General features: G+C 43.2%; 1 protein-coding gene across 2 annotated transcripts in view; it reads right to left on the bottom strand.

The window, feature by feature from the left end:
* DAAM1 (dishevelled associated activator of morphogenesis 1) overlaps positions 1 to 10,411 on the bottom strand; it is a 227,168-nt gene extending 216,757 nt beyond the window's left edge. Inside the window, exon 1 of one of the 2 annotated variants that reach the window (XM_070750274.1) lies at positions 10,200 to 10,411. The gene's annotated coding sequence lies outside the window, so the exon portion shown is untranslated. The remainder of the gene's footprint in view (positions 1 to 10,199) is intronic. The other variant, XM_070750284.1, reaches the window with a different exon arrangement.
* Positions 10,412 to 15,299: the final 4,888 nt, after the last annotated feature.

The raw sequence follows: 15,299 nt of genomic DNA, 5'->3' as shown, positions 1-15,299 counted from the left end.
CTAAAGCAAATGGTTCGTAGGAATGCAATTCCATTTAGCATCAAAAATGATATTTCACTGAAATTGTTTACCCACAGACCCAAAGCTCCATTCTGTTTTGCAGGGGATTCAGACTGAGTTTGTTTTTTCTCATTAAGACCAAGGGTACTGGGTTAGCATTTTTGCTGCATAATCTAGCCCGTGGATGAGATGTATAGGCACTATTATGCATACTGATGGCACTAAATCTCTTGCTAGCAGATGACCTTGCCACCTACAGGGTGCGTTCCCAAAGTAATGCAATTATTATTTTTTAAGTAATTTATTGAACAGATTTGCACAAACACATAAAATTCTTCAAAGTACTGACCTTGGGCCTCGTACACATTTTTTCCAGCGACTCTGCCATGACCGGTACGTGCCCTTGAAGGCATCTTCGGGGACCTCTTACAAGGTTTTTGTATCAACTGATTGGATCTCTTCTATGGATGAAAAACGGGTTCCTTTCAGGGCTGGGGACAAAAAGAAGTCTACTGGGGTGATGTCAGGACTATGGGGGGGGCAGCATTGGCACCTGGTGTTTGGCCAGGAACTCGCAGACTCGTAACACGTTGTGGCAAGGCATGTTTTTTGTCCATAGAAGAGATCCCATCAGCCGTGACGAAGATCTTGCGAGAGGTCCCCGAAGACGCCTTCCAGCGCGTGCACTGGTCATGGCAGAGTCGCTGGAAAAAATGTGTAGAGGCCCAAGGACAGTACTTTGAAGAATTTTAAGTGTTGCGGAAATCTGTTCAAAAATAATTGCATTACTTTTGGAACGCATTCTGTAGACTTCATATAGATGTTAGGAAAGGACCAGAAACCTACCTGACATACTCAACAACATACAAGTCCCTGGGCAGATTTCTCCTCTCCACTCCAGCAGCTGGGATGTCCCCCTCAAGAAAAACCACAGCATAACAACAACATCCAAGCCATTTTCAAGGAGGTGGGCCAGAGAAATGCCAAAGCTGAGCATATCAAAAACTACTGAAAGATTAAAGAGAATCAAGAGGCATCTCCCAAGTGTGACTAATGCAACTTTCATGCTCTGCCCTGGCATCAAACTCAACTGCCGAGGCTCTTTCAATACAAAGGGAAGCTTAGAGACAGGTCCAAAATTACTCAGAATAACTGAATCAAGCAAACGCTTCTTCTTCAAGCAGGAAGTACATCACAGCCTCTTTCATAGATAAGGGAAACATTTCCTCAAAGGAGAGTTGCTTACTGCTGAAATTCAACTTTTCCCCACCTTATGGGGGAAGCTCTCAACTAAACACGAGGGCAGAGATCCAGCTGAGAAGTGGGAGAGCTAATACTGCAAAGGACTTCTAACCACTTCTTTGGGAGTCAGGCTCAAATTGAGCCCAGATCACTGCACCGAAGGAAGCATTTTGATTGGATTGGATTACTGAAATCCACTCTTCCTGGTTTGTTCTTGAGGACCATCTAAAGTTACAGAAGGTCCAGAAGAGAGCAGCATGAGCAGCAATAGGGGTGTCATATTAATACCAGAGAGGTATTAATACCATTCTATAACACCCTGGTCAGACCACATCTGGAGTACTTCATTCAGTTCTGGTTACCACACTTCAAAAGAGACATAGAAACTCTGGAGAAGGTGCAGAAAAGAGCAACCAAAATGATTAGGGGACTTGAAACCAAGACTTATGAAGAGAGATTGCTGGAACTGGGCATGGATAGCCTAGAGAAAAGAAGGGCCAGGGGTGACGTGATAGCAGTCTACAGGTACTTGAGGGGATGCCACAGAGAGGCGGGGGTCACAATTCTCCAGGGCACCAGAGGACCAGACGAGGAACAACGGTTGGAAGCTGACCAAGGATTAAACCTAGAAATAAGGAGGAACTTCCTGATGGTCAGAGCAATCAACCACTGGAACGGCCTGCCAGTGTAGGTTATGAACTCCCCAACTTTGGACATTTTCAAGAGGAGATTGGACTGTCATTGGCTGGGGTGCTGAAGGATTTCCTGCTTAAGCAGGGAGTTGGACTTGATGACCTGCAGGGTCCCTTTCAACTCTAATAAATAAATAAATATATTATGCTGATGTATACCCACTGCTAAAGTAGTTATCAACTTCTGGGTGCAAATCATCATGAATCCCTAAGTACCTAGTTATTTAAAGGTCCACTTTGTTTGCAATTTTTCTACTCATCTGGTGAGGTCAGATCTATTTGAAACGCCGACAGTGGGCATATTACAGGTCCCATTGGTTAAATAGTGTCACTTTGTGGGATTCAGGAAACATACTTTCCCCGGTGTGGTACCTGCCCTCCAGAATAGCTTCATTCTCCCTAGGTTTGTATAGATCTCCACAATCTTAATGGCTTTAAGAAAAATGTGGGTGCCCCATGATTTTGGTTTTTATATTGGCAGTGTGCAATTTTCTGATCAGGTGTTTATATGTTACTTCTCTGTTAAGTGAGAGCCAGCCAGAGTCATTAAGAAGTTGGATGGCCTAGAAAAAGAATGCTTTCATTGGTCTTGTCTCATGTCAGGAATGCAGGAATTAGATAGGAGAAGATTAAGATTTAAAACTTTAATAAAAACATAAATTCATATAGTTCTAACTAATGACAGCCACATTAATGGCAAGGGTGTTTCCGAGCAGCAAGTCATTCTATTTTCATTGGTATCTAACTCCATTAGAACCATGCAATAATTTTTCATGCCTGATGTTCCTACCAATTAATTGTGTTTTCCTGAAAAGGGAGCAAGTCACATGCTTGCAAAGTGCCAAATTATTTTCTTTTGCCTTTTGATTTGCCATTGTGGTAGGTCAGAATATGAGCTCTTTCCAGTGTCCAGTTAGACTCAGACTAGGTCTTCCTCTAATGAGGAAACCTATCTTCTAAGCATATCCTCTTCCACTTCATCGCTCTCAGTAAGCCTAAAAGTTAGTTCAGCCAAATTGAAACAATGCTCAAACACTGGATTATAGATTATTTTTTCACAAGTATCTTGGGAAACAGCAATGAAACATCAAAAAATACTCTAAATGTTGCTCTTATTATCTGTAAAGACAGTAAGGAGTACAGAAAAAACTACAAATGTTGTTATACCTCATTCATTAATCTGATTGTTCCCAGAACAAATTGTAAAAATATTCCTCTGTAGAACACAATTAATATTATTAACACTGCAGGTATAGTCTAAATCAGTGATGGTGAATCTTTGGCACGGGTAGCAGAGGTGGCACACGGAGCCATATCTGCTGGCACGTGAGCCGTTGCCCTAGCTCAGCTCCAATGTGCATGTGTGTGCCGGCCAGCTTATTTTTGGCTCACAGAGAGGCTCTGGGAGGGCGTTTTTGGCTTCCAGAGAGCCTAGGGGGGTATGGGGGAGGGCATTTTTACCCTCCCCGGCTCCAGGGAAGCCTTTGGAGCTTGGGGAGGGCGAAACACGAGCCTACTGGACCCACCAGCCTCCAGAGTACCTCTGGGGGTGAGGAAGGCTGTTTTCGCCCTCTCCAGGCATTGAATTATGGGTGTGGGCACTCATAAATGTGCGATAGCATGCACGCATGCTCTTTCGGCACCCAAGGGAATATAGGTTCACCATCACTGGTCTAAATAGTTCTACTTCACCACAAAATGACATTTGATAGTGATCAACATCACTGTTGATAGGGATTGGCACATTTAGAGTCTACATTTTTAACCCTTTCAAAAACAATGTCAGAGCCATGTATAAATTTGCTACCCTCAAAGATTACACTACACCTATCTACCTGAACTGGCAATGGTTTCCTCCACAAACTCTTACTCCAACCTCTTGCTATATACTGGAATCACAAGGCCCAAAATTCCTAGCCAGCCTTTATCCCCACTTGATTAGAAAGGCAAATGCAGCATAATTGAAATGTGGCAGATTAGAAAAAGCTGCTTAAAATATTTTTCAGCATTTGGCAGTAAGACTATGGCATTATGCATACTGAAGATAATACAGTACCAACTCATTAATAAGCGCTCTCCCTAAATGATTGAATGCTTATACTTTGCTCTGCCTAGGGGAATAAGTGTGTGAGAAAACAATTAGGTTGTAAATACATGGTCATACAACTCACTCTTAAAGCCATGTTTATCTAATGTTACACCAATGTTCAAATAATGTTATTTAAAACATTTATATAGCTGCCCATCTTATAACCAACTCGGGGCAGCACCATGTTGTAATTTAACGTAATGGCCCATTCCCACATCATTCCAAAGCTATGAATGGGTTGCTATAACACACTGAATCACAAACCACCCAATTACATTTCAGCCTAGTCTACAAGTAATGTCTTGTTTGAAACCAATGAAAATGTTGCTCAATAGACTGCTTGAAGTGTCTGTGAGACAGCCCAGCAACCTGTCTTACAAATTTGTTGTCATTTATCTTATGCAAATTCCTGAACTACAAAAAGATAATAAAAATAATTCAGTGACAATGAGTATAAATTAGACACTTTGGTCCTGTAAAATTACAGGATTAGTTAGATATTTCAGTTTAGAAAAAATATTAAAAGCAACACAGCAACAGTAAGGATGGGTGTGTGACTGAACTACACCCTTCCTAGTTTTTGTATTCCCCAAATATGAATCAAAATTTGAATTTTGTAAGGCAAATCTGATTTAGAATAATCCTTTATATCAGTGTTTCCCAACCTTGGCAACTTGAAGATATCTGGACTTCAACTCCCAGAATTCCCCAGCCAGCATTTGCTGGCTGGGGAATTCTGGGAGTTGAAGTCCAAATATATTCAAGTTGTCAAGGTTGGAAAACACTGCTTTATATATTTTACCCCATGGAATCAGAATTTATTACCTGCATAGCTTTCAGTTAAGAGTGATGTACAATTTTACAGAAAACATTTTATTTGTTTATTTTGTATTATTATGAGCTGCCCACTTCACAAGATCCTACTGCATTAAAATAATCATTTCCCAAGTTTAAAATCAGTATACCAAAACCCTAACCCTATCACAAGCATAAAATCAACCGAGTAAAATAACAGCCAATTTTTCTGTTCCCCAACTAGTGTTTTTCAACCTCACTAACTTCAAAGTGTGTGGCTTTCAACACCAGAATTCCCCAGTTAAGAAGCACTGCCCCAAACCTTTGATTAAAGAGTAGGGTTTCTCAATTTCTGGAATACTAGGAGGGTTGAAACTATTGACTTCTGAGTAAAATGTCACTTTCTACAAAACCTTTACAGTGTTCCCTCGATTTTCGCGGGTTCGAACTTCGCGGAAAGTCTATACCACGGTTTTTCAAAAATATTAATTAAAAAATACTTTGTGGGTTTCTTCCCTATACCACGTTTTTTCCCACCCGATGACGTCATATGTCATCACCAAACTTTCGTCTGCCTTTAATAAATATTTTTTTTAATAAACTTTAATAAATAAACATGGTGAGTAATAATATGAATGGTTGCTAAGGGAATGGAAAATTGCAATTTAGGGGTTTAAAGTGTGAAGGGAAGGCTTGTGATACTGTTCATAGCCAAAAATAGTGTATTTACTTCCGCATCTCTACTTCGCGGAAATTCAACTTTCGCGGGCGGTCTCGGAACGCATCCCCCGCGAAAAGTGAGGGAACTCAATCTGTATAGTCTGGAAGACAGAAGGAAAAGGGGGGACATGATTGAAACATTTAAATATGTTAAAGGGTTAAATAGGGTTCAGGAGGGAAGTGTTTTTAACAGGAAAGTGAACACAAGAACAAGGGGACACAATCTGAAGTTAGTTGGGGGAAAGATCAAAGGCAACATGAGAAAATATTATTTTACTGAAAGAGTAGTAGATCCTTGGAACAAACTTCCAGCAGACGTGGTTGGTAAATCCACAGTAACCGAATTTAAACATGCCTGGGATAAACATATATCTATCCTAAGATAAAATACAAGAAATAGTATAAGGGCAGACTAGATGGACCATGAGGTCTTTTTCTGCCGTCAGTCTTCTATGTTTCTATGTTTCTATGTAACACTGTATATGAGATCCTTTATGTAAAAGAACCAGACAATGGCAGACAGTTCAGAAATTGAGACTTCACATTTCCCAGAAATGTTTAAAACTGGTGTGACTGTAATCAACAAGTGTCAGAGACAGGTGGATTGGATTCCTCTGCAGGAGTAAATCTAATGTAGTGCATTCTATCCTGGAAGCCCAATACTGAAGTTTCCAATCAAATTAATTTAAAAAAAAAACATCACAGAGTTAACATGAGAACTCATAGGAGTTGGCATGTAGTATTGAACTGGGTTGTGACCTGGATTTGGATTCATTTCCCAACTAATCTGAGCTGATGATAGGACAAATTGCCAACCCTGTGTTCAGCTGCCCATAAAGACGAGAAATAGTCAATACATAATTCCCCGGGCTGTTGGATCCAAAAGAGCTAGGGGGAAAAAATGTAAACACACTTTAATCAATACCAGCATCTAAAATAGTATCATTGACCCTTGGCTAACACCTTGTCCAAGCAAAATAGCTGGATGTTAAATCAAGATTATAAATTTTACAAATTAGCCATCTGATGACCAACAAATTGAAATAACGATAGAGCAAAGGTAGGGTATAATGAAGATCATTAGCACAAAATTGCTGCCCTTCGAAGCAAGGTAGATACAATTCATCACAGGTAGGTCCAATGCTTTAATAATGTTCAGTTTAGTATAAAAACACAGACTTTCTAGTCATTGATGGATTAGAACACGGTGCACAATGAAGTGGATGCATTTGTTTGCAGCCTTAATAATCCATCCTGGTGCCCTTTCCACACAACCGCCACTGCATGTGGACATGCCAAAGCACACGGAGCATTGCTGCAAAATGGCAAACCACCTTTTGTTATACCATCTCTGCATTTTTCTCCCTCCGCCTTCACCCCAGTTTCAGAAACCGGCTCTTGTGCACGAAGAATAAAGCTACAGCATTTAAAAAGGAGAAACCCTACTGCAATTTTTGCAACAGGCGTTGAGCAAGCGTGTTAGCATCCAGCGGGATTAGTGAAGGGAGAGGCGGCTAGGGAAACACCCTGTGCAATTTCGGCATCTCATGCCTGCCTACGCTCCTGAAGAGGAAAGGTTTCCTCTCCGTTTCTATGAATGCAACAGGGGGAACCCACCGGCAACTGTCACTAAGGGATTGCCAGCCTTTTTTCTTCCTTCACTGCTTCCCAAATAGAGCTGCCGCCTTGGCAAAACTCACACTACCCTATTTTTAACCTAATCCCTTCCTATTAACATCCACTTCGAATTCCAGACTTGGACCCCCAGAGCAGGAAGAAAGCTACACATGCAAGCTCCCAAGCCTCCATTATAGAATAAAATAAAGCTAACCTAGGATGCGTTCACATCGGTCACCAGAAGTCAATCCTGAGTCCAAGAAGTCCTTACTTTACATCACAAGGTTGGGCTCCTCCTCCATTCATACCTTCACCTGCATCCCATTTTTTTTTTCTCCCCCGGAGGCTGAAAAACAGACCACGGCCAGCCACACCCTTCCAGGGTTACCAGGCAAAAGTGGGAGCCGGGAAACCCAGATCTAGGAAAAAGCAGCAATGCTTCAACAGCATAGGTAACCATAGCAACTCCATTTCTGATGCCCCGCCCCCACCTCCCTTCTTTCCTGTTGCAGACAGCGTCTCCTTCAAAAATCCTCAATCCGCAAGTGATTTTATTACTGCTGCAAAGGAGAAGGCACATTCACACACTTGAGAGGCATGTGCAACAATGGCTATATTCTCCCTCGGGTAATAAAAAAGGAATACAGTATATTCCTTTATTGGCCAAGTGTGATTGGACACCCAAGGAATTGGTCTTGGGTGCAAATGCTCTCAGTGTACATGTATGTATGTATGTATGTATGTATGTATGTATGTATGTATGTATTTATGTATTTATGTATTTATTTGATTGATTGATTGATTGATTGATTGATTGATATGCTGCCCCTCTCCCAGGACTCAGGGCATCTTACAACATACAAAAACAATGCAACATCATAATCCAATTAATATTAAAAATCCAAAACCCCAACAATATTAAAATCAGTCATTACCATTCACACAACAGACATTCGCTACATTCGCTACATTATAAAGGACAAGATACATTTGTCAAGAAGCATCAGGTACAAACCTGATGGCAATCAATCAATCAATCAATCAATAAATGATTGTCACAGGATACCAATAAACAATATCAACTGGGGAGTCCTCTGGTTGGGAAGCAAAAGCCATTGACCCCATAAACCAGAGGAAGGAAGGCGAAGGCTTCCCCCTTGTTAAGGGTCCAAATGCCCCCACTGGAAAGAAAAAAACCAGCAAGAGAACCCCTCCCCTAAATAGAGGGAGGAGCCGGGTGGGAGGAAGATGGAGACCAGGTGGCAGGAAAAGAAGCATCAATTTCTGCATCTTCCACAGTTGGGGGGGGGAGAAGCCCGATTAATACCTTGTCTTCTCTCCCCCCCCTTGGAGAAAAAAAACCCAGAAGCACCAGCAGTCTTTAAGCAGGGTTAATAGATGAAGGTGTATTGACTCCCCACCCCACCCCTGCGCCCCAAACTCCCCATATTTTTTGCCCCCACCCCGGAAGGTATCATAAATTAAAAAAAAAAAACAATTGTGTGGATGCACCGTTGCCTCTCTTGGAAATCTATCCGAAGCGTCGGTTCCGCCTTATTTTGCATTTCAAAAAACCGGGCAGGTTTCCACGTCTTTTCGCAGTTTCAGTAAATGGGGAGAAGCAGGCAAAAAAAAAAAAAAAAAAACCACGGGAGAGCCGTTCGGGGACTCCGTCCTGCACGCGTAGCGGATCCGGTTACCAAGAAACCGGGGGAAGAGACGCTGGGGAGGGGGGGGGGGTTAGCCGAAGGCGCCGCGATCTTTCGAAGAGGGGGGCTCCGCACACCCGAGCAATGCACGGCGTCCACACACCCCGACACGCGTTGCGGCAACAGCGTTAAGCCGGGGACTTTTTTTCTTTTCTTTTTTTACACGCCTCCTTCCTATATTTTTAGGCTGCTGGTTTCAAACGGCTGGGCGATCCAAAGCCGGCAGGATCCGAAACTCTTCTTTCTCTCTCGGCGGCTATGAACCCTCAGGATGGGGCGGAAGGGGGACGTTAACAACCATCAACCCCACCACAAAGTGTGTGTTTGTGGAAGAGGGGAGGCAGCAGATCGGGGCTTTGGTGGTTTTTTTTTTCTCCAAGCCGATCCCCATTCATGTATGGTTGTGATTGAATGGGTTGGTTGATTTGAATATACTGGGTTTTTAGTTTTAATTAATTAGATTTGCTTTGTACGCATTGTTTTGTATTGTCTTCGGAGAAGGGTGGCATACAAATCTAAATAATAGTAATAATGATGATGATGATGATGATAATATTGATGATGATGATGATGATGATAATAATAATAATAATACATCACGCAGTCATAGGTGCTTGGGAAGCACCCGACTGGTGATAAAGTACGAAATCCAGCATAGTGATCTCGTTTGCTGAGTTGTATTGTAATAATAATAATAATAATAATAATAATAATAATAATAATAATAATAATAATAATTCCAGAAGAAAGAAAAGAGAGGCTGCAGCCGGAAAGAAACGGGAGGGGGAGGAAGACATCTGCACCTTTTGTTACACGCGCACACACACGCACACACGAAACCCGCAGCTTTCCGGCCTCTCGCGCCGATCCGTTGCGGGGTGTGTGTGTGTGGTGCTGGTGGTGGTAATCCATACACAATTCCAGGAGGCGAAAACAGGAATTATTCCCAGAAAGGAGCGGATTCAAACCCGCGGCAGCGACGCCCATATCCCTCCCGTGCGGATCCTACCTCTCTGGCTGAGAGAAAAACCCGCTTGTAAAGTTTCTCTCCCTCCCTTTGCCTTTGCAGACTCTATTACAGCGCTCCCCCCCATTAGCCCAACGTGAAGCTCGGGCTTCTCTCCTCACAAAGCCGCTTTCTCCTCACGCCGGAACGAGAAAAGCCGTCCACCTATTTTATTTATTTTTTGGCCCCCATCCCGGAAGGTAACTGGGGTTCCTCCGCATCGCGTTAAGCCGCAAGCCCGAAAAGCGGGGCCTCGGCTCGGGCGCTCATTGCCGCCTGCAGAGAGGGCGGGAGTGGGGGGGGGGAGAAGCAGCAACACACCGCCTTACCTGAAGCCCCCGTGCATCCTTCTTGGAGCCGCCGCCCGCTCCAGTTTTCCCCCGCTCGGCTTTACAATGGGTGCCTAGTTTAAGGCTCGCTTCCTCCTCCTACTCCGCCGCCGCCAGCAGGAGTTAAAACTCCGGTCTCGCCGCCTCACAAGCCCGCAGGTGACATCATCGCCTTTTGGCCTGATAGGATGTAATGTTGAATCTGGAACTACGTAAAGGGAGGCTCGTTTACGGAGAAAAAGCCTCCTACCGGCCCCGCTGCCTTAGTGCGCCTCTGGGAGATAGAGTCCGGGCCGAGTTCTTGGCCACGGGCAGCTGTATGCCAAAGGACTACCTTTCCCAAAAGGCCCTGCGCGCACCCACTTTCTCTTATGGTTTTGCAGGGGTTTTCCCCCTCCCTCCCGCTCTCAACCCCGCACCAGCTCGGGATATGTTCGGCGTATTCCGAACCCAAAAAGCCACGCTGGGTATATACTCAGCCGGGCGGGAGGCCTGGAATCCGCGACGGGGCTCGGTGAGGCGGGAGAGAGAGATACACCTTGGCCGCTCATTGCTTTTTCCTGTTCCCCCTTTTTTTGGGGTGGGGGAATAAAGGTGATTCGCCGTTGCGGTTAATCGGAAGGGCTGACTTGAAGGAGGTCAAACGGTGTAATGCAGGTTTCTATTATGAATTTAAGCCCTCCTGGAGGCCTCGGGGCTTCTTTTTCAGTGAACCGTAAATTCAAAGTGTACGTGATTTTATAATATCCGATTGAAAAGTTTCAATTTGGAATTGATTGTATCTAACCTCCTTACTGAAACCTAAAACGGGAAACTTTATCTTCATTGTTTTATTTAGGGTAAGTTTCCAGAATCTGGCATCTGCTTTGATTGATTGATTGAGATTGAGATTGGTTGATTGACTACTCCTTCCGGACTTTGGGCAGTGAACAATATTATAAAACAAAGTAAAACAATTTTAAAACCCTTAATACTAAAACATTCATATCCATTCAGCTGGGATAAGATAGAGGGGCCGTGAATGACCCTTCCTTCCTTCCTTCCTTCCTTCCTTCCTTCCTTCCTTCCTTCCTTCCTTCCTTTATTTTAGAAAAAAGTTTTATTGAAAGTTTACTACCCCCCAAAATAAAGGGAACACTTAAACAACTGAATATAACTCCAAGTAAATCAAACTTCTGTGAAATCAAACTATCCACTTAGGAAGCAACACTGATTGACAATCAATTTCATTTTGATGTCAGCACGTTCAACTTTGTACAGTGAGAATACAGTATTTCATTCATTCAGATCTAGGATGTGTTATTTGAGTATTCCCCTTTTTTTCAGCAGTACAATACAATTAAAGACAGTACATAATCTTTAGAATCTGCTTCATACTTCTTTCCACTAATCTTATATTGTACATTGTCTTAAATTGGACAAATATCTTACACAAACAGAGATAGAAGCAAAAGATAAATAAGAAGGAGGAAAGAGAAACATAGAAACATGTAACACTCCCCCCCTCCCCCGCTCTCTATCTTGACAGCTATTTCTTATATCTTATATATTATTTTATGATGCTCGGTACCAACGGTTTCATTCGGCTTTATGTAAAGCCTTTTTGACTATCTATCTTTCTTAACTACATAGTCTCCTCACACAAATGGCTGTATGACTGTTACTTTGTTGCTTGTATCCTTACAATTTATATTGACTGGTTCCTAATATGATTGGATTGCTTATTGACTATCATTAAGTATTGTGCCTTATGATTCTTGACAAATGTATCTTTTCTTTTATGTGCACTGAGAGCATATGCACCAAAGATAAATACCTTGTGTATCCAATCACACTTGGCCAATAAAGAATTCTATTCTATTCTAGTGTACAGGTTTTCAAACTTGGCAACTTTAAGACTTGTGGACTTCAAGTCCCAGAATTCTCCAGCCAGCTATGCTGGCTGGAGAATTCTGGGAGTTAAAGTCCATGAATCTTAAAGTTTTGTGTATGTTGTTGACTGTTCTAGGCCACTCCACCTGAGACTTTATAAATAAGAGCCCTTGATCAACCTGTCACTAATGTTCAGATCTCATCTTCAAAATCTTTCTCTGCAATGAATGCAATTGATTGGTATGATGTCCTTGCTGTGATTATAGCATGGATACATGAATGTGCAGAAGTAATTGTTGACCACCGACCAATAACCTTAGCCCCTGGGCAGGGGGAATAGTGAAAGAGAGCCAAAATAAGCAGAGATAATTGATTGGTGCACAAAACTCATTGAGTCAAAAAAGGGAACAAGAGCCTTAAAACTTTTTTTAAAAAAAATTGAACTAGAAACCAATGGAAAAACCAGTGACCTATTTAGGCATTGGTGAATTGTATGCCCATCTGGGACTATTTTCTGATTAGCAAAACCAATAGTTGTATAGGAACTCAGTCCAGGAACTTATGAAACCAAGATCCTAAGACCAGTTCTTACTGGCTATATGGAATGTTTTCTTCCCCAATAAATTACAAACTTCTGAGGCATCAGAACCTGCATTTCCTTGGCAGACCAACTCAGAGTTTTTTCTTTTTAAAATAATGCTACACAAAATATGTATTTATTTAAAACAGTATAGCTACCTTTTTTGAACCAAATTCTGGGCAGCTCACAATCCCAAAATAGAGCAATGTATATCTACAATATATATAATAAAACATTAAGAACATAAGAAGAGCCATGCAATGCCCATCAGGTCCAGCATTCTGTGTCACACCGTGGCCCACCAATTGTCCATGGGGATCTTGAGCAGAAAGAGAAGGCAAGACACTCCCTTTCCCTTGACCCTCAACAAATGGTACTCAAGGGAATCCTGCCTGCCTCAACTAACATAGAGGTGGCACATGGACATCTGTTTCAATAACCACCGATACACTTGGCATCCATGAATCTGTCTAATCCTGCCTTGAAGCTATCCAGCCTGACAGTTGTCACGACTTCTTCTGGAAGTGAATTCTATAAACCAATGAACCTCTGGGTGAAGAAATATTTCCCTTTATTTGTCCTCGCTTTCTTACCTATGAGCTTTAGGGATTGTCCCCTCATCCTAGTATTGTGTGATAGAGAAAAGAATTTTTCTCTATCCATCCTATGTATGATTTTACACACTTCGGTTAAGTCACCCCTTAAATGCCGTCTTTCAAGGCTGAAGAGACCAAGGCGTTGCAACCTGGTTTCATAAGGGAGATGCTCCATTTATTTGATCATTCTTGTTGCCCTTTTTTGCACCTTTTATAGTTCCATTATATTCTTCTTGAGCTGCGGTGACCAGAACTGTACATTAAAACCAAAAGACCTGGCTCCACAGCTAAACTTTCATGCAAGCTCAAAAATTCAGTTCCCCCAACTAAGCACTTTGGGGGGGAAATCAGGTCTTAAGTTCTTTTCGGGAGGATTAAAGAGTGGGGAACGGCCAAATTTCAGGAAGGGCATTTCATAAGGCAGGGGCACACTTCCTAGATCTATGAAATGGCAGCATTTAAAGGAAAACACTAGATCACGGGGTTTCAAACTGGCAGCTGGGGGCCATACCCACCCCAGCTCTAGGAAGGCAAAAAATATCACTATATATCATATGACATCAATGTAACACAGCAAATTTGAACTCTGTGGACCAGGGTTGGGTTCTAACTTACCTACCTGAAGGTTTGCTTCCTCCCACGCCATGTGGGTGCACCCAGGGCTGGGCTTCTGCCTGGACCAGGTGGGGGGGACGCAGTGGGGTAGCGAAAATGAAGCTCCACCCCAAAGCGCCCAATTTGCACTGAAAGATGTTGGAAGAAAATGCAGGGCGTCCTGCATAAACCACGGCCACAATGTGTTCTGTCTGGGTTCCCCCAGACGTCAACACCAACTAAAAAGAGTATCCAGACACGCTGGTAAAAAGCAAAGTCATTTTATATCTTTGAAAACAAACACAGATAACAAAAACTGTTCTTACAAACTGGAATGCTATGAAGCTTCACAGAAAAGTCACGACAGCCAGACAATACAACAGGCTTCTTGCTGGCACACACACCACTGTAGATAATAAAACCCACGCCTCTCCCAAGTTTTCAGCCTTCGAGGCCACAAGCCAGAATCAGAGACGCCAAGCATCGAAGCAAGGTCACAGGACTCCCAAAAGATAACTCTCCACAATACAGGAAGGAAGGGCCTGCCTTTTCAACCTTTCTGAGGAGAACCACACCCAAACCCAGCTGTTGCGTATTAGGGATGGAAATACCTGGCTAATTGTCCCCTTCGTTGCGCTGCCCTTCTCTGCCTCATATCTATGATGGCTTGTGCGTTCTCATCTAATGACTCCAGGCTACTCGCTGGGGAGAGCTCCCCCCCCGGGGGTCTCAGGCTGTTCTCCCTCCTCCTCGTCCTGACATTCCTCTTCCCCTTCTGCCTGGTCCTCCTCCTGTTCCTCGTCCTCCCCCTCTGAGCATGGAGCCGGCAGAGTACCAGCCGTTCCCTGAGGAGCCTCAGACTGAATCACAACACAATGTGGTAGTAAAAATTTTGGTAGCCCTTCACTGGGTGCACCGCATGGCTGCGGATGCAATTTGCACGCACACGCATGCGCAGTGGCAAAAGAGCCAAAAAGGTTTTTCCAAAAAAGCCAAAAACAAGATAGCGACGCATGTGCAGTGCTAAAAACCTGGCTTCTGTTCACATGAAGAAGAAAAACACCAGAAAAAAATTCCCCCCAAAATTCAAAACAAGATGGCAGCCTCCATGGACCGGCACTGACTGAACTGATGTCATTGTGACATCACAAGTGGCTTGCTCCCAATTCGGGTGAACCGGGAGCAACCCACCTCTGCCGTGGACTAGGAGCACCCTGTCTGATCTGCTTGGATGGGCAGATGTCCTCAGGGAGAAACAATCTTGCAGATAACCTGGCCACTAAAGCTGACTGCTAGATCTGTAGGTTAGCAGTTCATATCTCATCACCAGCTCAAGGTTGACTCAGCCTTCCATCCTTCCGAGGTGGGTAAAATGAGGACCTGGATTGTGGGGGCAATATGCTGGCGCTGTTAAAAAGTGCTATTGCTAACATGTTGAAAGCAGCCCTGAGTCTAAGA

Source organism: Erythrolamprus reginae, chromosome 1 (assembly GCF_031021105.1).
Source record: "Erythrolamprus reginae isolate rEryReg1 chromosome 1, rEryReg1.hap1, whole genome shotgun sequence".
Taxonomy (NCBI): domain Eukaryota; kingdom Metazoa; phylum Chordata; class Lepidosauria; order Squamata; family Dipsadidae; genus Erythrolamprus; species Erythrolamprus reginae.
Note: the sequence above shows the minus strand (reverse complement) of the source record. Positions and strands in the feature narration are given on the sequence as shown.